The following is a 22150-nucleotide window of genomic DNA, read 5'->3' as shown; positions in this document are numbered from 1 at the left end:
ACTTGCTTAGCTCCAGCACCACGAACAAACAAAAACAAACAAACTTCTTCCTGTCTCAGTTAATTTAAAGATATTCTGGATTTGCCTTCCTTAAATCATCTCAGAGCTTTTGAAGACAAAATTCTTAAAAGTATAATGTGGTGGGCTTGGTGGTGTGTGTGCCTATAATCCCAGCTACTTTGGAGGCCCAGGCAGGAGGTAAGTTCAAGACCCTCCTGGGCAATTTAGCATAACCCTGGCTAGACAATAAAATCGCATTAATGATGCCAGAGGAATCTGTAAGATGCTCTTATATTCCATAAAAGGGCGCATGGTTTAAAAACTTGAGAAGCAACAGTGATCGCCTCTTCCCATCCTCGGGCCTGGGGGGTACCAGAATACGCCACTTGAAATGTGCTTCTTTGGCATATGGATATTCTGAGTTAAAGGTCACTGAGAACCATCAGAAAAGCTTAAAAATAGGAACCACATTTTCCTTTTGTAGAGGAAATTTACATCGATAGAGGAAATTGAGTCACTTTCCTGTAAATTGCCTCCCCTCACCCCCCCAGTAGCCCCCAAGCCCTTTGTTCTATGTTTAGCACATGTTGTCACTGAAGCCCAAGTTCCACTCACCCCTGAGGTCAACAGCACTGGGAGCTCCTGCATACACGTGATGGATGCCCACGTTAATGAACTTGTGTTCCTGCTTCTTATTAGTTCATCTTGACTGGTCTAGTTTAAAGCGTCCAGTGAGGAGCCTCAGATGGGTAGATGAAAAGCTTTCTTCTCTACAGACCTCGAGCTAAGGCCAGAATTGTATTCGCTGTCATGTGGGTTTGATGGATGGTGGCTGGGCTCTGGGATGTTAAGGCCCTGGACTCGATTCTCTTTCCCTGCCTTTGATCAACAGCCTTCATTCCCGCTTGTGACCCTGGGGCTTAGTTGGGCCATAATTCCCCGCTCTGGCCCCATTTCAATGCTCTGGCTGGCTCAGAGCCCTCCCCTGGGACTCGTGGGACACTTGTGGGGAAAGGGAAAGAGAAGCTGAAACAGCTGTTGCTCCTTCCTGAGACCGTGACAATATCTGATTCCTTCAGACACCTGCCACAGCATACTGTCCTTGGCCAATCGGCTTCCATTGTGGCCACAGGGATGGCCTTTCCTCGAAGCTGGGTGCTATCTGGAGCTCGGTCCATCTCCCGAGAGTCACTCGGTGGTGAATGAACTGGGCTTGGCTTTGGGTTGTCAGTTCTCAGGGACTGGGTTGTAGAAGGGGCCATGGGTGGCTTCAAAATGGGAACTTCCCATGGAAACTTGCCCGCAGCTTCCTCCTCTAGGGCCATTTCAGGATCTTCCTGGGCCCCTTGCATTACTTTTAAGTCCCTACCACATCCTATTAAGCCTAAGAAAATTGCCTCTTCACGTTGTCAATAGGTGCAATTAGATACAATCATCTGAATCCAGAGGCAGTTGATTGATACTACATTTTGTAGACATTTTAATTAAACATTGGTTAGTTTCAATTTTACAGTGTTTTGGTTTTTTTTTTTTTTTTTTTTTTTTTGAGTCAGTCTTGGTCTCCAGGTCTCCCATGTCTTTATGTGTCCTTGAAATGTTCACACAGTCAGGCTCTGACTTATGGAGTCTGATGGTGAAACAGTCCAGCCACCAACGTTCATCAGACCAGACTGACCAAGATCCTGATAGCCACAGAAATGCCAAGGATTCCCCAAGCACCTTCCTGGGTTTAAAATCATGGGCTGCTTCCAAAACCCTTTATACAGAGTAAGTGGATATTGCAGAGATTCTTTCTCCCCTTGGCAGAATCAAGGAATCTTGCTGGACCCCTTCATCTGTGTAAGATCTTGGAATGGGGTCTGAACCCTCTTCTACGTACGGATAAAACCACAGGATATTTGTAGACTTTCAGATTGTGAGTACAGCCGTGGCCTGTTGGCTAGCCTCCTCCTCTGGTAAGGGGCATATTTAGAGAATGGCCTCCTATCTCTCGCATCCTGAACGCACACAGAGTCCCCCAGGTTCATACCATGGGATCCCAGATCTAAAAGAGTCTAGCAAATGGACACCCTTCTCTTGGCAGAGTTGTTCATTGTGAGGAGTTCTCTCCTGTCTTAGGATAGCCAGTGTGGAATCTGCTTTGACAAAAGGTCTCCACAGCCGGTCTCTGTCTGTAGAACTATGAAATACAATAAAGCCTCCTCATTATGAAATCACGAAACACTCCTGAGTACTTCCTGAGGATAGAATTTGGGGGTCGTAAAACAACTTCTTCTTCTTGTATATAGAATTTTGAAGAACAGTTAATCATGGGATGTTTGCAGAGCCCCTTCTTGTGCCTTGAGTTTTGTTCTGTTTGCAGACCGCCTGCCTGGGTAGGAAATCATGGAACGTCCACAGAACCGCTTTCCTTATCATGATGGAACATCTGCAGAGCTTCCTCATCTGTGTGGACTTGGAATGTTAGCAGAAACCCCTTCTGTGTGGAATTATGGGAGGCTGATTGAGCTCTCTCCCACATATGTGCTCCGGGAACCCTGACTGAGCCCCCAATCCTGTAGGAACTCCTGAAATGCTGACTGAGCCCCCAACCATGGAGAGACTCCCGAAATGCTGACTGGTCTCCTGGTGGTGTAGAATCACAGGCTGTTACTTAAGGACATTCTTCAGTATAAAAGCTTGAAGTCCTCAGGAGGGCTGGAGGAAGAGAGCAGACATGGGCCATGGCTGTGCTCTATTACATGTTGGAGAGAAGCAGAGGATACAAAGTGCGTGGCCAGATTATGGAGGGTCTTAAAGACCAAATGAAGGTTAGGAATAGTTCTACAGACTATAAAGAGCCACCAATGTTTTGAGGTAGAAGAATGATGTGATGCAAATTATATTTGAAGAAGCTTGGGGCTGGCTAGCTCAGTTGGTAGAGTGCTAGCCTTCCATGCACAAGGCCTTGGGTTCGATCCCCAGCACCAAAAACAAAACAAACAAATTATATTTGAAGAAGCTTAATCTGGTAAGAGAAATAGATCAAATAAACTGAAGGGTGGTAGTTTATAAAAATAATTTTAAAGACAAAACAGAAAATTGATATTTACTAAGTACAATAACCTATTGTAAATACTTTCATGAAATAAAGGCTCATCCTCTAAAGCGAGGCTCAGCAAACAATCACCTCTGGGCAAATCTGGCCCACCACTTGTCTTTGTAAATAAAATTTTATCAGAACAGCCATGCACATTTGTTCATTTACTGTCTATGGTGGCTTTTATGCTACAATAGCAGATTTAAGTAGTTGTGCCAGGGATTGTACAGCTTGTTAAAACCAACAACATTTACTATCTGCCTTTTACAAAAGAACTTGGCTACAGAGCTATAGAAAACTAAGAACAGGGCTGGGAATGTGGATCAAGCGGTAGTGCGCTTGCCTGGTATGCGTGCGGCCCGGGTTCGATCCTCAGCTCCATATACAAACAAAGATGTTGTGTCCGCCGAAAACTAAAAAATAAATATTAAAAAAATTCTCTCTCTCTCTTTAAAAAAAAAGAAAACTAAGCAAAAAATTGTAAATGACTTAAATAGACCTCATCAGAAAAATGATTTTTAAAAAAGTGTGACCTAGTTATATGATAAAATATTATATAGCAGTAGAAATAAATAAACTCAATTTTCATGTATCATTATGGATTCATGTTACAGAAATGATGTCAAGAGAAAGCAAGTTGCAGAAGAGTATATTTATATTCAGTTAGGATAGGCCAGGTTATGCTGCAGTAACAAACAGCCCTGATATCTAAAGCTTAAAACAATGTTTTCTTTCTTGTTCATGCTATGAGTTCATCACTAGTCCAAGGCAGTTGGAGGATTCCTTTTCATTCTAGAACTCAGCTGCTCTGTAGAACATGATGGTTATTTGGTAGAGAGAAAAGAATGGCATAGGACCCACTGACTTTTATAGCTGCTGACAGGAAGTGATAAGTGTCCCTTCTGCTCTGAGTCTCATTTCTCCTGAGAGTGACTGATTAGCCATAGCTCAGCTTTAGGCTACCAGGGTGAATCTCAGGGTCAACCACTGCTCAGCCTTCAGGAGTTCTTGGCACTGGGAGCCCTTGATGGCTGCAGTTATATGCATGCTTGTGCTCTCGGCTGCTGCTCCTGGAGTTTGAACTTATAGTCTCTGCTCTGTGATGTTATCTTACTCCTGCATGTTTATGGATTATGCAATGGCTTCCTCAGGGCGTGGGCCTGGGACCTGCTGTAGGAGAGTCGGAAGGGGTGAGCAGGGCAAGGTGATACTTATGATTTTTACCTTTAGGCTGGATCCTTCTTTTTGTGTTTGGCTTGGGCTAACCTGCAGCTGGGCTGTTAGAAGCACAGGAGGCTCAACTATGCTCTCCTGAGATCTACTCAGGGGCCTCCCTTTCTTTAGGCCATTCCCCTGCTCCAGAACCTCCAAGGGCTCTGTACAGCTCACAGGAAACAGTGTAAGAACAGCAAGGCTCCCGTGGATTGAGCACTGTTACATGCCAGGAACTGGAGGGACTCTTTCCCGAATCCTCTTGGCAACTCTAAGGCAAGGAACTATAGGATCTCCATTTTACAGTTGTGCAAATGAAGGTCCAGGAGATGAAGCAACTGGTGTGAATGAAAGAGGAAGGCCAGGAGGAGGTAGGACCGGTTGATCACCAGATATGGCTGGCTCCAGGGGCCTGCTGAGCTCCAGGGTCAAGGTCTTCCAGTCTCAGTTCTCACCTTTTCCTGTTTCTTGCAGGAACCAGCTGCTGCAGCCAGCCAGGTGCCTCCGTCACTGCCCCTTGAGCAAATCTGTCTCATGTCCCTTCAAAGTCAGTCTAGAATTTCTCAGGTTGCCTTCCCTAAGGCCAGCTACAATGAGTCCTGCCTTCACCTCCTTGTACCATCTTGCTCACCTCCCTGTCATCCCACAGCAGGACTACAGGAACCTTCACTTAGTCATCTCTGCCCCTGTCAGGCCCAGCATGCGCTCAAAGCACATCTGGTGTCTTTCCAGCATTTGTTCAACAATTATTGAGCACGTACTGGCCCTGGACACTGTGTAACATGCAAGAATATGGCAGAAAATGATTCAAAATCCCTGCCCTTGGGGAATGTAGTTTCTGATCTGGGAGACAGAAAAACGAACAAGTGAATACATGCATGGACCATACGATGGCAGGGGATGAAAAATGCCTCAGACGGGTCAGGGATGGACAGAGAGGCTGGGGACAGGGAAGCTCCCTTGGAGGAAAGTCTTGGGAGAGGTAACACTCGAGCAGGAAGCAGAATTCAAGTCTGTTTGACGGAGGGATTGAGCAGTCCAGGGAAGGAATGAATGAAAAACGAATACCCAGGTGAGCTGGAAACTTAACTTGGAGATGAAAAAGGAGCATGATGGGGGGAATTGAGACAGGGACCCCCGATATCTTTTTTCTCCCTTCTTCCATTAAAAAAAAAAGTAACCTGTAATCCTAGCTACTCAGGAGACAGAGGCAGGAGGATTGCAAGTTTGAGGCCAGTCAGACCCTGGCTCAAAATAAAATAAAATAAGATAAAAAGAGCTAGGGATACAGTTTAGCTCCTGGATCAGTCCCCAGTACTGCCAAACAGGAAGAAAAAGAGGGAGAGATGTAACAGAGGTTGGTCATCAGTATTTAGTCTGGATGTAGCAAGACCTCCTTGTCAAGGCCTCCAGAATAGACCAGAAATTATAAGGATATGATACGATTGCTAATTTACTTGTTCTTGCTGCCCCCCTTCCCCCACTGGAAATTGAACCCAGGGGCAGGCACTGTACCACCAAGCTTTATCCTTTTTATTTATTTATTTTTAAATTTTGAGACAGGGTCTTGCTAAATTGCCTAGGTTGGCCTCAAATTTGTGATCCTTCTGTCTCAGCCTCCAGACTTGCTGGGATTATAGGCATGTGCCATCGCAGCCAGCAAGGATAACAATTGTTGAATTCAGGTGGAGAGTGTACAAATGTGTTGTATTGTTCTTTTTTTTTTCTTTTTTTTAAAGAGAGAGAGACACACACACACACACACACACAGAGAATTTTAATATTTATTTTTTAGTTTTCGGCAGACACAACATCTTTGTTTGTATGTGGTGCTGAGGATTGAACCCTGGCCGAACGCATGCCAGGCGAGCGCGCTACCGCTTGAGCCACATCCCCAGCCCTTGTATTGTTCTTAAAAGTCAAAACTTTTCTGTGCATCTAAAAATATTTCTTAGACATGGGTGTTAAAAAGGGTTATTATATTGGCTAAAGAAAAAGTATTCAAAATCAGATTAGTTTAGAGAGTTTGGTTCAGGGCCTTTCCACACTAACCTCACCTAATCTACATCACATCCCTGTGGGGTAGGTGGCACGGGGTGGGGTGCATATCACAAATGAACAGAAACTCAGAGAGATAAGAGGTTTGCTCAAGGTCACACAGTAAAGTTTAGGCCAAGCCAAGAGTTGAACCCACATCTATCCAAATCAAAATTCTCTGCTTCTCTTTTTAAAGCCTCTTCTCTCCCATCCCATTTCCCAGGGCTGTTGGATAAGGCGAAACCCATGTGCATTTGCCATGTGTCAGGCATTGCATGTATCAGTCAAATCCTCAGAACAATCTCATATGGTCATTACTAATGACATTCCCATTGTATTAAGGTACAGAGAGTTTAACTAACTTGCTTAAGGTCACAAGCTAAGAATGGAAGAGCTGGGAGTTAAAGAACCCCGGCAGTCTGGCTCTATAGCCTCCCCTTAAAAGGGTCAAGTTAACAGTGGAAAAAGTTCAAATTGCTTTAGGAATATAGAGTAGGATTAATTTTGGTTCTCACAGAATCCCTGAAAAGTTCCCCACTCCTGGCTTCTGACATATTCCAAGACAGGGCTCTGGTTTCAGATGTTCCCACATGGGGGACACTTGCCTCTTGGATTCATCTGGGAGCTTCTTGAAGATGGTGGGGTGCTGCTGTCACTCCCCATGGGTCTCTAGCTATTGCTCACTGCCTTCTGAGGTGCTCTGGATCAAGGCTGGTCTTTAGATATGGTCCTGTGCTAAAGTGATGGGATAGGACACCAATTTGCCTACAGAATGAGCTGCAGGGTCCAGAGAGACCACTGAGGCAGTTTACGGCTCAGTAGTCAAGGGCCTGCCTTCAGAGTCAGGCCAGTTTTGCGTGGAAGGGCGTGACTTGCTTCTCCTTATAGCAATGTCAGTTTCCTCTTTGGTTCCCTATTCCGTGGGATGTGCACCTGTCTACAGGTCTCCTACTTCACTTGCTGGCCTTGGGTTCAACCTGGGGCCAGAGTGGCCTTTCTCCACCTCAGGGCCTTTGCCCTGCTGTTCCCCCTGGTGGCACTGTTCTGTCCTCACTTGTGGCTGGCTCTTTCTCACCCTTGGTCTCAGCTGATGTCAGCTGCTTAGGGAGACCTTCCTTGTCTACTGTAGCCTGCTGCCAACACATCCTCCTGTTTTATTTTGCTCATATCTGTTATTAGTACCAGATAATTATTGATTGACTTGCGTTTATTCTCCTCCACATGAATATAAGTTCAAATAAGACAAGAGATTTAATCTGTTTTGTTCTCAGCACCAACAACTGCATCTGGCATCCAATAAATAAATAATGAATTGATTGAATGAATAAATAAACGAATGAATGAAAGCCGAGCCCCCCAAGCATTACAATCCCAGTTCTTCTGCTGCAGTGGGCTATCAGACCGTCAGACTTTGCAGATGGCCCCTTGGCCCCCTTCTCGAGGAGCCTGAGCGCAAGCCGGCTGGCTCTTGAGACACGCTCCCAGCAAGCCTGGGCGGTGGCCCCGCGGGGAGAGGGGCTGTCGTCATTTAGTGACGCTCCCTAAAGCCGCTGCGCGGCCGCGGGGGCTACTGGGGTCGGGTGGCGAGCGCGTGGGTCTTTTGCGACGGTGCCCGGCGGCGCTGGTCCCGCCCCTCCGCCCCTGTGCGACCGCCCGCCCCGCCCCCGTAGCTGCGCTTGCTCTGGGCTCAGGGCAAACCAGCTGGGCTTGACAGAAGTTAGGGTTAGATTAGCTTCATTTGACAAGGATCAGTACGTCTGATCCAGTTGCTAAATCTTGGAAGACTAGAATTTTCCATTCTATAAGCACAATTCCATGACATCTTGCCTTTCTTTTGCTCTTAAGACATCTTCATCTTAGTTGTATCTATTTCTACAACCTCTCAAATCTGAATAATTGACTTAGATCCATCTAATGGTCAGCTACATACCCCTGTCCCGTAATTCACTTGATCCCCTCTGTCACCCCTTTAATCAAAGCTTTCCTATGCCTGTGGTTCCATTTCTGTGTAACTGGTGTCCAGGTTAGGCATTCTGACATTTTTTTTCTTCATCATTCATTCAGCAAGTATACGAGGTAGGTTCAAGCACTGAGGGGATGAGGGGATGACACACATTTATAAAATAGGATGCAAATCTCTGAAGAACAATGGAAGAGGAGAGGCAAGACTTGGACTCAACTGTAAAGTTACCTATAAAGCAAGGTGGGAAGCTGAAGGTAACTGTGGACTTTGCTCTTCCTCATGGGAAGAGCCTCACTCCCGCTGCACTGTGCAGACGTGGCTGTAGCAGAGCTCTTGCTAATGTCTTTTAAACACACTTTCTCCCTGTGTCTCTTCCAGTTCTTCCATTAATGTGGGAAAATCTTCCCTCACCTTTTGTTTATATTGCTGCTAGAAAATGTGGTCAACGCAGAGCAATATTGGTGCTCTGCCTCCCCTACCTGCATTTGGAAATGTAATTATGTGTATTAAAAATATTGTGTCACTGACTTCTAAGGGTCACAAGTGCCTAGTTTCCCCCAGAAACCCAGCACAGGTCATCTCCAACTCCTTAATGCTTTAATTGAGAACTTTCCCTGAAGCTTCTATATTTCAGAGAAAAGAAGTTCTTTTAGTGGTGTTCTCCTTGATTGCTTTCCAATATTTCAATGAACTAGTTTTCAATTATTTATCATTATAAAAGTATATTGTTCCAGTGGTGAAGTAAATAACTTCTGTGGGCTACCTGCAATGCCACCATTTATAATATCATGTATTTCATTTGCCATATGACTATAAGTTGTGGCCTTCCACCAAGGAACATACTGTCCCTAAATACTTGATTGTGTATATCCTTCCTGTTTTCAGCCCTGGCTGCATTTAAAATTGTGCCCTTATGCATTGCCAAACTGGTTGGCTTGTCCATGAAAATTGAATCCTGTGGAATCCCTGGCATTTTCTGTGGACGTTTCTTCCTGCTCCCCATTAAATAGAATTTTTAATGGTTTTTTAGGGCCTTCTGTATAATAACCCTCTTTTCTTTCTTTCTTTCTTCCTTTCTTTTTTTTTTTTTGGTAGTCCTAAGGACTACACCTGGGCTTCATGCCTGCTAGGCAAGTGCTCTACCACTTAGCTGTATCCCCAGCCTTCTTTATTTTTTATTTTGAGATAAGGTCTTGTTAAGTTGCCAAGGCTGGGATCCTCCTGCCTCAGCCTTCCAAGTAGCTGGGATTACAGTCATGTATAGTGACACCTGGAGTAATGTCACTCTTCATAGAATTATTTTAAAAAATCACAGTAGCAGAAGGAATCATGTTTCTCAATTTACCTTAGTCTGGAATGACTTTGAGCACCTAGCCTGATATCTATCAATAAATATGTATTAACTATCAACTGTATACAGGGCTTAGTACTAGGTGACACCAAAAAAGATCTAAGAACAGCCTATTCTCACGGAACATATAGTGTGCTTACAATGAAATAAAGTAAAACACAATCAAGGAACAGGTCAGTCTTATTGTGAAGTGACAGCAATGATAAAGAAGAAGAGAGAGGAATCAAATATTATACCATTGTTCTGGTATAATCCAAGAGGCGAGCATCTGAGTATTCTTCCCGTTTTTCTCTATGGTATATGTGATATAGCTCATGTGGTAGGAAGTGCTTAGAGGTAGGCCAGCTCTTTAAGGAGATTTCTCAGAGGGACTCCCTGATTTCTAGTGTGTATTCTTTATAATCAGAGGTACTCTGTAATTGGCAATATCTTATTCTCTATGGGGAACAATAAATGATATGTCAGAGTATTTTCTCTTCTCCTTGTTCTGTGTTTTTTGATCCGTTTACTTAGAAAAATCTTGAATCTTCAGAGACCTGGGTGCATTTGTGAATTAAAAGAAAACACTGGTACATTTTCAGTAGGTCTTTGGACTCCCAAATCTTTTCCTACACTCTTTTTTTTCCAACAGTCAGCCTTGTTTTTTGGTCCTTCAGGTACTTCCTGGTTTCAGTGCCATGGCTGAGTTTTCTTTCCTTATAGTCAAAAGGTTTGCTTTCCAACTAGCATCTCTCTTCTTTGTGGCCAGTGTGTCGATTTGACATGGGGTAGTTAAGTATGGGCAGAACCTTGGTGGGGGGAAGATGACGCTGTGGTTTCCAGGACTTCACTCCTACTCTTCTGTTTCACTCTTCTTCTCTCTTTGTATGTTGAAAGTAATATGTGCTTATTAAGAAAAATATGAAAAAGTTACACAGTTTTATTGTCTTCACCTAGGCTATTGCATTGCAGTTGTCATTTTGCTGTGTTTTCTGGACCTTTTTTTTAATTCATGAGTATTTAGTTTTTATAAAATGTATTTGTAGTTATTCTACACACACCCTTCTTTTTTCACTGGTAGGAATCACTTTTCATTTTTGTTTGATAATTTATAATCCTCCTAGTTAAAAAAAAATTAACAGACTGCTGTGTATCTTTGTTTATAAAGTGTTTTAATGTGTAAGCCTCTTTCTGCAAGTAGAGTCTCCTGTGTGTGATTTCTAGGTCACAGGACACGACTTGTTGTTGCATTCTATACTGTTAGGTTTTACATATTGTCATATTTCTTTTCTTTCTTCCTTTTTTTTCAGAGTTCTTTATTTTATAATTTATTTATTTTTTATGTGGTGCCGAGGATCGAACCCAAGGCCTCACTTGTGCTAGGCAAGGGCTCTGCCACTGAGCCACACCCCAACCCACAAGTTGTCATATTTCTTTTTTTTTCTTAAGAGAGAGTGAGAGAGAGAGAGGGAGGGGAGAGAGAGAATTTTTAAAAAATTTTTTAGTTTTTGGCGGACACAACATCTTTGTATGTGGTGCTGAGGATCGAATCTGAGCCGCACGCATGCCAGGCGAGCATGCTACCTCTTGAGCCACATCGCCAGCCCGTCATATTTCTTAATAAATTAATTTTCTTGAAAAAACAGGTTCCATTTCACTTCCAGTCACACGTTTCACTTTTCATTTCACATAGTATAAAGTTTATTGCTCTAATTGGCCTTTTTTCTTTTTAAAAGAGTTATTTTTATTTTAATCAACAATCTTGAGCATTTTATCTGATTTTCCCCCACTATAGATAGTGATGCAAGGAATATTCTCTCATGAATTTTATCTTTGTTTTTTTTTTAAAAAAATTTGTTTTTTTTAGTTTGTAGTTAGATACAATACCGTTATTTTATTTATTTATCTTTATGTGGTGCTAAGGATCGAACCTAGGACCTCGCACATGTGAGGTGAGCACTCTACCACTGAGCCATAACCCCAGCCCCTGTCCATGTTTTTATGATTATTGAAAGGGAGATTGCTGGACTGAAGAATATAAACATTCCATGAAACTAATAGCCAAGTTTCTTTTAACTGATACCAATTAACACATTTACCAGCATGTGCAATCTTCCTAGTACTAAGAGTAAGCATTTTAAAAAAATATTTATTTTTTAGTTTTAGGTGGACACAGTATTTTTGTTTCACATTTATGTGGTACTGAGGATCGAACCAGTGCCTCATGCATGCTAGCAGAGCACTCTACCATTGAGCCACAACCCTAGCCCCAGAAATAAGTATTTTTTTTAGTGCAAATTTCAGGGAATGTGAGAAGGAAAAGACCTTGGTGTTTCAATTTACATTGCTTTTATTACTAGGGAGGCTGAACATTTGCTCAAGTTATTTGTTGGTTAATTGCATTTTCTTCAGCTTTGCTTTCAAGGCCCTTTTCACCTTATCTCGCATTATTCAAACTTACAAATATTTATTAAAGCCTGCCAACTACCTTCTCCCATTCCAAACATATACCCACACACTAATCAAGCTAATCTCCCTATTGTTCCTTTGAATGTTAAGCTTTTACTTTGAGTGCTTTTGTTCATGGTTTTTCTGCTCCTAAATGCCTGCCTCTCCCTTCTTCTTAAACTATGCTGATTTCCATCCTTGGGTTCAGTCCAATGGTCTTCCTAAAACTGGTTTTCTGGAGAGCAGACTCTGGGGCTGCAGCTCTGTAGTAGTCCATACTGCCTTCTTCAGGCTCTGCCCTAGGAGCAGGCAAAGAAGATGAATGTAGAAATAGGCATGTCTACATTTGATTTCTGGTGTAAGTTACTTAGTCCCCTGAGCCTCCATTTCTTTGTCTCAGTATCCTTATAAAATGTGAATGACAATAGAGTCTGCCTCTGGAATTGTGAGGAGCAAATGTGATAAAGCTAAGAGGGCCTAAGGCTGGTGTAGAGGGCCTAAGGCTGGTGCTTAGTATATAGGAAACTCTCCTTTAGTGCCCATTGTTTTAATTGTCATCTCAGCATTTGTTGTTTTTTTTTGTTCCATAGGACTCTCCTGTACCACCCCAGAGGCTGTGTACTGTCTCTTTCTTGTAAATTAGTTATGTACTCTCAAGTGAACACAAGGTTCTAAAGGGGAGGGATTGCATTTTAAGTCTTTGCATGTCCTAATGCACTATGCTGCTTGAGTATAGTTGGGTAGCTTTGGTAGTGGTGGAAATTAGAGGAAGGCAGTGATGAGGACCTCATTTTCAGCTTTTCATAAGACCTTTACTAGGAGAACTTTCTCCTAGGGCCTTTTAAAAAATGTTAGCTTTTGTTGCTTATTCAGCCAACTGGAGTTACTCAGTAGAAAATGTTTAAGAGATCCAGATTATACCACCGGATTTCACTTTTCCATATAGTGTTTCAAAGTGTTGTATTCATTAGTATTTGTGAGAGGGCTGGGGATGTGGCTCAAGCGGTAGCGCGCTCTCCTGGCATGCGTGTGGCCCAGGTTGGATCCTCAGCACCACATACCAACAAAGATGTTGTGTCTGCCGAGAACTAAAAAATAAATATTAAAAAAAATTTTTTTTCTCTCTCTCTCTCCTCTCTCACTCTCTCTTTAAAAAAAAAATTGTGAGAAACCTATGGTTAATGTAAAGGGGGTCCGGCGGATCATCGGAGGGAGAGACCACACAAGAGACTTACTCCATGCAATTGACAAAAGGGGATTTATTGGGGATCCATTCCAGCGCACTGGGGCTCTGTGCTCACTCAAGGAAGGAGAGCAGCCCAGAGCCCAGAGCAAAGGTCAAGCAGAGCTTAAGTACACTTTTTGGAGAGGGCGGTGGGCTTTGCATACATCAGAACAAATCATCATGAGGCGCGGGGAAATTGAACAACAACTCTGAGACGTGATTGGCAAATCCATTGGCGGGAACAGCTCGGGCAGGGGTGATTGGTCATTCCTAAGCGGGTACACATTCAAACTGATTGGTTCGGGCCCTGTGACAAACTGCACAGGGCCTTAGGCTAAATGGCTAGTAGGGTGTTGTCTTAACTATCTCAGGAAGCTGGGTGTAACAGAGGAACTCAATAATAACCTAATCTTTTACATTTTAATTCAAGCCTTCCAGCTTAGAAACTTTACCCTTTCAGTTAATACCACAAGAAGCCATAAACTAAACCAGATTCTTTCCCCTTTTAACTTTCACATGCCCTGGATTAATGGCAATGTTACTCCCTCATTTACACCTGGTATTTCCTAGCATTCTCAAAAAGCTGAAACAATGATTCATGTTTAGTCACTGTGTAACTGGCTATTTTCATTTATTTAAAATAAAAATAACAAAAAATATCCCCGGTAAAGATCTCCACGTATTTTAGCTAGTGACAGATGCTCTGATCAGTATTTCTACTTAAGTCAGGCATTTTTTACATACACCTCAAGCCTTGCAATTAAGCTTTATGTCTTTCCAAGCATAACAGTTAACTAATAAACCAAAATATCAGCCTGGTCTGGCTTAGCTCAGTGGTCTTTTGATTTCTTCCAGTCTGTTTGATGTGGAGGCTTATTGAGATTTATCTACTGAGCTGTTCATAGTTTGTAGGGCTGGGAGCATTGACTATATTATATAAGATTCCATTAGTGACAAAAGAGTGTGGACAGTCTCTGCAGTGTAGATAGTCTAGCCAGTTGTACTGGTCATGATTTTGTTGAAATTTTTAAGACTGTTGTTGAGCTTTTTATTAAATACTCAATGGTTTTTCTTATTTCCCAGTTTATACTCCAAGCCTCAAAGCAGATATGCTTTGATTGGTTCAATTTAGTAGAAAGTTTCTTAACTTTCAGTATGCAGATTTAAAAACTTTTCCAGTTATTTGGACTAGTTATCATCAAGGGAAGTAAAAATAGAAATATATAGTAATCAATCATAAATATTGCTAGATGGGGAGGTAAACATCATTCCATTATATTGTTCAAGGTGGAAACAGCATTGGCATATCCAACTTTATAACAAAGCCTGCAGAGGGCTTTCTTATACTTATCTTATGTATTCCTAATAGGAATGTTCAATATGGAAAGTATTATTGTCCTCATTCTAGATGACACACTTGGAGTTTAGATGATTAATTTGCTACATGCCTCATACCTAGTGTGAAGCAGAGCTGGTGTTTGAATTCAAATGTGACTCCTAACCCAGTTATTTTTCCATTACATCAAAGTTTTTTTTGTTCAATAATATACAGTATTTCTAAAAGTAACAAGAGTTTTGCCAAGCAGTTTTCCAGTGGTTTAATCATGTCCTCTTTCCTGAGAAGTTGAGTAGAATTACTCATGTATACCCTGCAGGAGATAAAAAAAAAGTGTCATATTAGAGGAATAATGAAACTTATCCATTTTTTTCTCCTTTAGTTGCTTCATGTACAGAATTGGGAAACTACCTGTAGGGCTTTTGTTTGATTAAGTTAGGAGTTGGCATGAGCAAATGCATGTTAGCATTCATTTGCTCATGTAGGTTTATTGACGTACTCCTGTGTACCACCAATGTGCTAAGCATTAAAAGGCACATAAGTGGAAAATCTTTGCTCTTAAGCATCTCAGAATCCAGCAGAGCAGATATGTTCCAAAGTACATGACCATAGTACGGTATAGAGATGGCAAGAAGAAATTTAAAAGCTTGAAATGGAGATAAATGGTATCTCTCAGACAGGCTTCCTATAAGAGTCAGGGTCTGAGCTTGAAAGATGAGTAGAGATTAGCTAGATGAAGAAAAACTGTGTGGAGAAAGGGAGCCAGGAGAACAGGTGTGGCATAGATGGGTTGGTGTGAATGTGTATCTTCAACCCAGGCTTTCTTGAGCACTTTAATGTGAATACTCATTTAAAATATTGAGTCATGGAATTCTTCTTGTGGGATATTTTGCAAAGAACTGTGTTTTAAAGAACCCATTTTGGAAAACTGTATGGACCAAGTGGTGAGAAAAGAAAGTTGTGCTTTGGGGAAAATTGAGGCAGGCAAGGAGGATGGAGAGGGATATTGATTACAAGAGAGAGTATAATAGTAGATTTGATAGGACTTGATGGAAAATGAGGGGACCAGGGAAGAGGAAAGATAGTGGAGTTTTGGCTTGGATAGTTTCTGGGACCATTTGTAAAGGTGAAGATTTAGAAAGAACAGATTGTTGAGGGAAGATTTCAAGTTCAGTTTTGCAACTATGTTTTGAGATACTGAGGCATGTGGAGTGGGTCATATCCATTTGGCAGTTAGATATGTGAGTGGAGTCTGGGCTAGATGAAGGAGTCATCTGTGTGGAGATGATATACCGTACCAAGAGTGAATGAGATCACCAGTGGGGTGAGGATAGATGCCAGGAGACATCAGTAAGTAAGTGATGTGTGCAGGAAGAGGATCTGTCAGCTCACAAGCATTTCAATAATCTAAAATTGTTTGGGATATGCTTTTCTGTTTCAAGATCCATCAGTTGTGTTTTATTTTGTTACAGAGTGCCTGAATCCACCCATGAAGGAAGTCTATTCTGTGGATTTGCCCTCTCAAGATTCAGGGTAGTCGTGGAGGAGGTGCTTCACCCACACCCTAAGCTCGCCAAGGAGCACAGAGTGATTCCCACCCAGCCCTTCTGAATTCAGTGGGAAAGGTGGAGCCATCTTGCATTGTTAAGTTTTTGAGTGTTGGGTTCCTTAAATGTAACTGGAGAAATAATGAAAGAGAAGTAAGTATTCCACTGGATTAAATGAATTCAATGGATTTTAATTTTCTTGATAAACTGTTATTAAGAAATTGTTTTGGAGATTTACTCCCTGAGTAGGATTAGCTAACCTACATTTTTCATTTGAATAAGTAGTTCTTTAATTAGAAATCAAGATTGGAGTAATAGTTTCTCCTTGCTTTAAATAGTGTAGAGAAGGTATGTGAAACTGCCAAATGAAGGTTTTCCTCCTCACAGTGGTGTGAAGCAGGGAAAACAAGAGGAAGTTATAATGTTAGGGGAAAGGGTTCTCTTCATCCAGTATACCTGCTTTTATCTTCAATTCTGGAAGTCTCGATGGAAGGGTTTTTTACCCCCTTATTCTTGTCATGCTAAGAGTTGCATATTTTCTGGCAAAAAGTTCATTACTGGCTAGGAGTGCACAAGAAATCCTTTACCAGAGAATTAAGTAAGCAGAAGTGTGTCAAAACAAATATTCAATTTGAAAATATAGTCCTGCAGGAGGGGCGGGGATGTGTGGGTAGTGGAGGAGGCCAGGGCATGTTCTAAGATTGAGTATTTATTTCATAAGAATTCTGTGTTCTGAAGGACTGTTGTTTGTAGGAACTCTGGAGGAATCAGGATTGTGCTGCATTAAATGTACTGATGAGCACGGATAGTTTTTCTGGGATTTGGGGTTTGCTCTTGTGTTTAGTGTGCAGCTCATATGATGACAGCCTTTACTATGAGTGAAACATTTTGATAACAAATAGCCTTTTAAATTTAATTCAAGAGGCATTTAACAAAACTTTTGTTTACATGGAAAAACTCTGAGGCTTGAGAATATTAAACACACATAAACAAACATGCACATAAACAAACATGCACATAAACACCAGTCCACTTCATAAGCATTTATTTGGCTAGGAAATGCCAAATTTATGTAACTCCAATCTTAAAAGTATTTGTTGATTGATTCTAAAAAGCAAAACCTTGTTTTTCCTTCTAACTTTTCCTTCTACCTTTTCCTTGTTACTTTAAAAAAATCATCATATAAATGAATAAGAGCATAGACTGGGTAAATAGAAGTTTTGTATACTTCCTTGCTATATAGTTGCTCAAAACAACTACTAGAGAAGTCACTTTTCAAATTGGAGAAACATTTTTTTAAGTTAGCTGACATTTTCTTTTTTTTTTTTTTTGTCAGTACCCACTGGGATGGGTGTGGGCGCTAACCATGTTAAGTAAGTTTCAAGATAAAAGTTATTGCTTGCAGAAATGGACTTGAGTTCTTCTACAGGATTTCCTGACTGTATATTTACCTGCAGCTGACATTATTTTCTGAGAGAATTTTTAAAATAAAATATACTGCCTTGTAATATTGCAATAAGTGATCACACATGATAGAATGTATAGATAAAAATAAGCCCTCAAAATAATATTAATAAAATACAGACCCTTCATTCTTTTCTCCTTTTGGCAGATTTTAGGTCTGTTGCCATAAGCAGTTCAAGGAACACATGCTTGCATCCAGAGCACTGGGAGGAAGTCTGCCTGCACTTTGATTCCCTGATTTGATACATGTTAGTTACTGGAAGAAAGATGAATTAATGTAAATTTCTTTAGTTTTAGTAACTCAGAAGAGTAAAAAATTGTTGAGGGCTTGAAAAGATCATGGTGCACCATTGGAATTTGACTTTAGTAAATGTAACATTTGTTTTCTAAAGAATTATAACAACATACTTAAATTCCAGAACAGTAAGCAAAATAGCTTAAGTTCACTGACTTGAAAAAACATTCTTTTATACTGCACGGTTCTAAAATAAATACTTAAAAGAAACAGAGAACAAGCCATTCTATCTTGGATTTCATTTTCCTTCAGATAGAACAGCTAGAACAAACATTCTTGCTAGTTAACATTGCCTGTGTTTTTATGAAGTTAATAACTGACCTGTCAATCACGCCCTATATAAATATGGTAGTTTAATGCTTTCTGCTTTAGAAGCACTTTTATTTACAAGAGCTGCCAGCCAAGATTTCCAAAGGACTCCATGGGCTTTTTGCTTTGATCTGTTTTGAGGGCTGGTCTCTTTATACCTGTTGGTTTGCTCTTTATGATACCTTTGTGTAATCAGGTATGGGGAGAGCAGATGTGCAGAATAAACACATCTTAAGGAAACCAAAGCTCAAGAAAAATCATGTAATTATGAACCAACAGCTCTAGAAAAGAGAGAGAGAATATTTTCTTAAATCAACTTAGTTGCTGTTATGAGAAGAGAACAGATGTCATGATATTCACCCCAGAGAAGCCTCAGCTTTTCTTTTAAATCTCAGCTTCTAATGGATGGAGGTTGTGTGTGTGTCCGTTACCCCTTAAATTTGTAACTTGCTGAGATGTTGCAGCTCTTCTCTGTTGTCTTTTACCTTTGACCTTTTTTCATTTCCCTAGGAAATGTTTACCACATGTCTCTGCAAATAATCATTGCTCATTGGGAATCATTACCTTTGAATTTTGAACTGGAAATGCCTTTTAATGTTTAAGGGAGGTTTCAAAACAGGAGAGCTTTGGATTAGTTGTTTTAAGATTTTGATTTTTGACTTCCCCAGCACTTGAGGGTATTGAATGCTTGATTCAATTTTTTTTTTAATCCTTCAGAATGCCATACATATTAGTCAGTGAATGAAAGAATGATGGAAATAAAGAGAAACCAGAGTTCTTGGTTCCAGAATAACCTATTCACCTTTCAATTAATTGTAGCCCTAACAATTCCTATGCATTATATTCACATATTACTTTTCTTTAGGAATCTGAATGTTTGGACATGTTAATTTGATTAAAACAGTTTCCCTTACTTTTTTTTAAACTAGGAATTTTATCATCACTTAACTGAGCTTTTGGAGGAAACGAGATTTCCAGGCATTCAGAGCTCCACTACTTTGGGAGGTTCTCTTTATGCATTTTGTGTTGATTTCGCTGACATTTTTTGGTCAGCACTTTTATCCTTTTGTAATACTGGCATCAATTTTAGATTTCCTGTGGAATTAAAAAGCAGGTTTTTTATTAGTCAGTTTTCTCCTTTCTTGCTCAGAAAACTTTCAAACTCTAGTCTTTTAACAGTTATTGCATTTTATTTTGTTTCTAGTTCATATTTTTTAAATACTGGTATCTCTAGGATAACAAAGTATAAAATGCAGCCCCAAATACCCTTGGTTCAGCAGCTTTCCTCAGATAATCACTTGCCAGAGTCAAAGTATTTGGTGAATGTAGAGGTATGTTAAAGCCAGGTTTTAAACTCTTGTTTCCTCTGCAAAGACTTTGGGGTCAAAGGTGGGAAAGCTCTGAGGTTGCCTGGAGCCAGTGCACAGGAGCGCAGTCTTAGTTGTGCTGCCTGCATTGAGGCAGAAGGGTATATAAAACTCTAAAGGGTATAAAACTGCCAAAATTATGGTTTAGCATCTTTGGGCCTTTGGTTGCAGAGCCCTTTGTCAGAAATGGTTGTTGTAGGACAGTCAGAGATCAGGCCAGAGAAGCAAATTAGGAGTAAACTAGGGCAGGACATGCTACAGACAACAGGGAAGAAACTGCCTCTACAATGCACCCAGGGACACTCCTGAAGTCGCATGGGTCCACTTAGTTGGCAGATTAGCTGAGAGTCCCCTCCAGTGTTTTTCTTTTGCATTCATCCAAGGTTCAAACCTATAATTAAATTTTCTGAACAAAGACCCTATTAACCCACACCATCCAGACTGATGACTAACAGCTCTTCCTTCCAGGTACATAAAGAAACCTGTAATGCTTAAAGGAAAATAAAGACCCTAGTCAGGTTTTTGGGAGAGGGTGAAGTGATGGAGTAGGTGTAGGAGGATTAGATTTGCCTTTCAGAAGTCATTTTTTAGTGCTGTTTAAAATGGATCTTTCGGTAGTTATAGCTCTTATTCAGATATGTATGATTTACTGCATGATCTAAAACTTAGTCACAGTGATATGACTTTATTTAAATATCTATGAAAATATGTTGGTTTTTCAACTTTTAACACATTAAAAAAAATTTGCTCTACTTCTTTTGTGTGGACAGTGTAGACTTACATGAACCTGTTTAGGGAAGACCCAAACACAGTTCATTGTGATACTTCTGGGCCACATCATCAAGTGTCTTACCAGTAATTGGAAATAATTCATTAGTTTGGAGTTTGAGGTCTCCACAGTCTGGCCTGCTCTACACCAGAGCCTTTTGCTGTAGCCTTCCCCACCATGGCTGCCTTACACATCTCTGCCTTAGCAGTGTGTCAGTCTCTTCCTTCTCCACACATTCTCTTCTTCCTCCTTCAGCCTCGCATGGCCCAGGGAGAGGTGATTCCCATCTGTCCTTCAAGACTGAAGGGCACCTAGAACAGTGTAGGGCTCTTCTCTGCTTTTCTCAGTCTGCAAACATCCTGGTGAGTCCCACTCCTTGTGAAACCAGCCTTGCTGAGCATCCCTCTTTGGGCTCTCCCCAATTGATTTGGCCTCCAGAGCAACAATCTACTACTTCTCTGGCTGTTAGAATGCCAGCCTTTCAATCTGGTTTGCATTTTTTTTTTGTTTTTCCATTCATTTCTGTCTTATTTTTTAAACTTGATTTAAAGTTCCTTAAGGCCTAGAATTATGTCTTTCTTATATGTGTGACTATGCTTCAGAGCACTTAGTACATAACACTGGCTTGTCAGTTGGTTGATGGATTGGTGCGTGTCTCAGTCCCAAGGCTTGATGTATTTGCTGTCTGTAAAGATAGTGAGCTATTTTCAGAACCACGGGTACCTTTGTACCAGGTTTATTTTTTGGCTTTGAACTTGGTAGTGGAGATGTTAGTCCCCAGTTCTGCCCAGAAAATCTGTTTTCCAAATTTTTGCATGAACAGAATGGTGTTACAGTCACATCCTGGAGCAGTTTCACCTGGGCACTGCCAACTCTTACTTGTGCTGACTGGCTGACCTGTGTTGAGTGTTCCTCAGATCTTATTTCAGCTTTCTGGGTTATTTTTATTTTTAATTAAAGGAAAGCTTATTTCTAAGACTTTCTTGGACCAAAGGCAAGTGAATATTCATTAAATGTTTACTTTCTTGACTTTAATTTACTTCAGCAGGTGATAACTTAGGTAGGATTAGGCCTTGACAGTGATATGACAGGGTCCTTGTTCATGGTAGTTATTGACTTTTCCAGTATTAACCTTTTATATATAGCACGAAGCCAGCATTCTGGTGTCCAAACCATATAAGGAACTGGCTTTCTTTTAATTTTGTGTTTTGAGTTTGAGGAAGATGCACAGTATGCCAAGTTGGGACTTTTGAGACTTCAGTGCTTAACTCATTTGATCTGAAAATTACTGGTAAAATTATGACTTTTGCCAACTGTAAAACCAAGTCTAAGTAGTGAATGGCCTGGTATGACTAACACAACATGCTTTAGGCCTCTGAAAGCTTAGACAGATTCTGAGAAGAGGTTTTCATAGGCAGTAGACAATACTTCACATTCACATAGCATCTTTTCACACTGCTGTATTTATTCATTCAGTAAGTATTTTTTGAGCACTGGCTAGGAGCGAGGCATTGTCCTAGGTTCCTGGGATATAATGATGAGCAATCACCAAATATTCTACTTCTTTGCTATTATTTTGACGTTAATTTCTAGTCTGCTTCCTCTTACTAGAATGTCATCAGCTCCATGGGGAGGAGTTCTTTGTCTTATTCCCTGTTGTATCTCAAGCACCAAGGGCCGGGTCTGACAGAGCAGAAGCTCAGTATTTGTCAAATGTATGAATGAAGGTCTTCAAGGAAGGATTTAAGTGTTGCCTTGAGAGCATGTGG

General features: G+C 41.0%; 1 pseudogene across 1 annotated transcript in view; it reads left to right on the top strand.

The window, feature by feature from the left end:
- The first annotated feature begins 16106 nt into the window (after positions 1-16106).
- The window catches only part of LOC144374619 (transport and Golgi organization protein 1 homolog), a 135900-nt pseudogene continuing 129856 nt past the window's right edge, over positions 16107-22150 (top strand). The window contains exon 1 of the transcript XR_013433974.1: positions 16107-16330. The product of XR_013433974.1 is annotated as a transport and Golgi organization protein 1 homolog (transcript). The remainder of the gene's footprint in view (positions 16331-22150) is intronic.

This window comes from Ictidomys tridecemlineatus, unplaced genomic scaffold (assembly GCF_052094955.1).
Source record: "Ictidomys tridecemlineatus isolate mIctTri1 unplaced genomic scaffold, mIctTri1.hap1 Scaffold_78, whole genome shotgun sequence".
NCBI lineage: Eukaryota > Metazoa > Chordata > Mammalia > Rodentia > Sciuridae > Ictidomys > Ictidomys tridecemlineatus.
The sequence above is the reverse complement of the archived record's forward strand: the minus strand, read 5'-3'. Positions and strand labels throughout refer to the sequence as shown.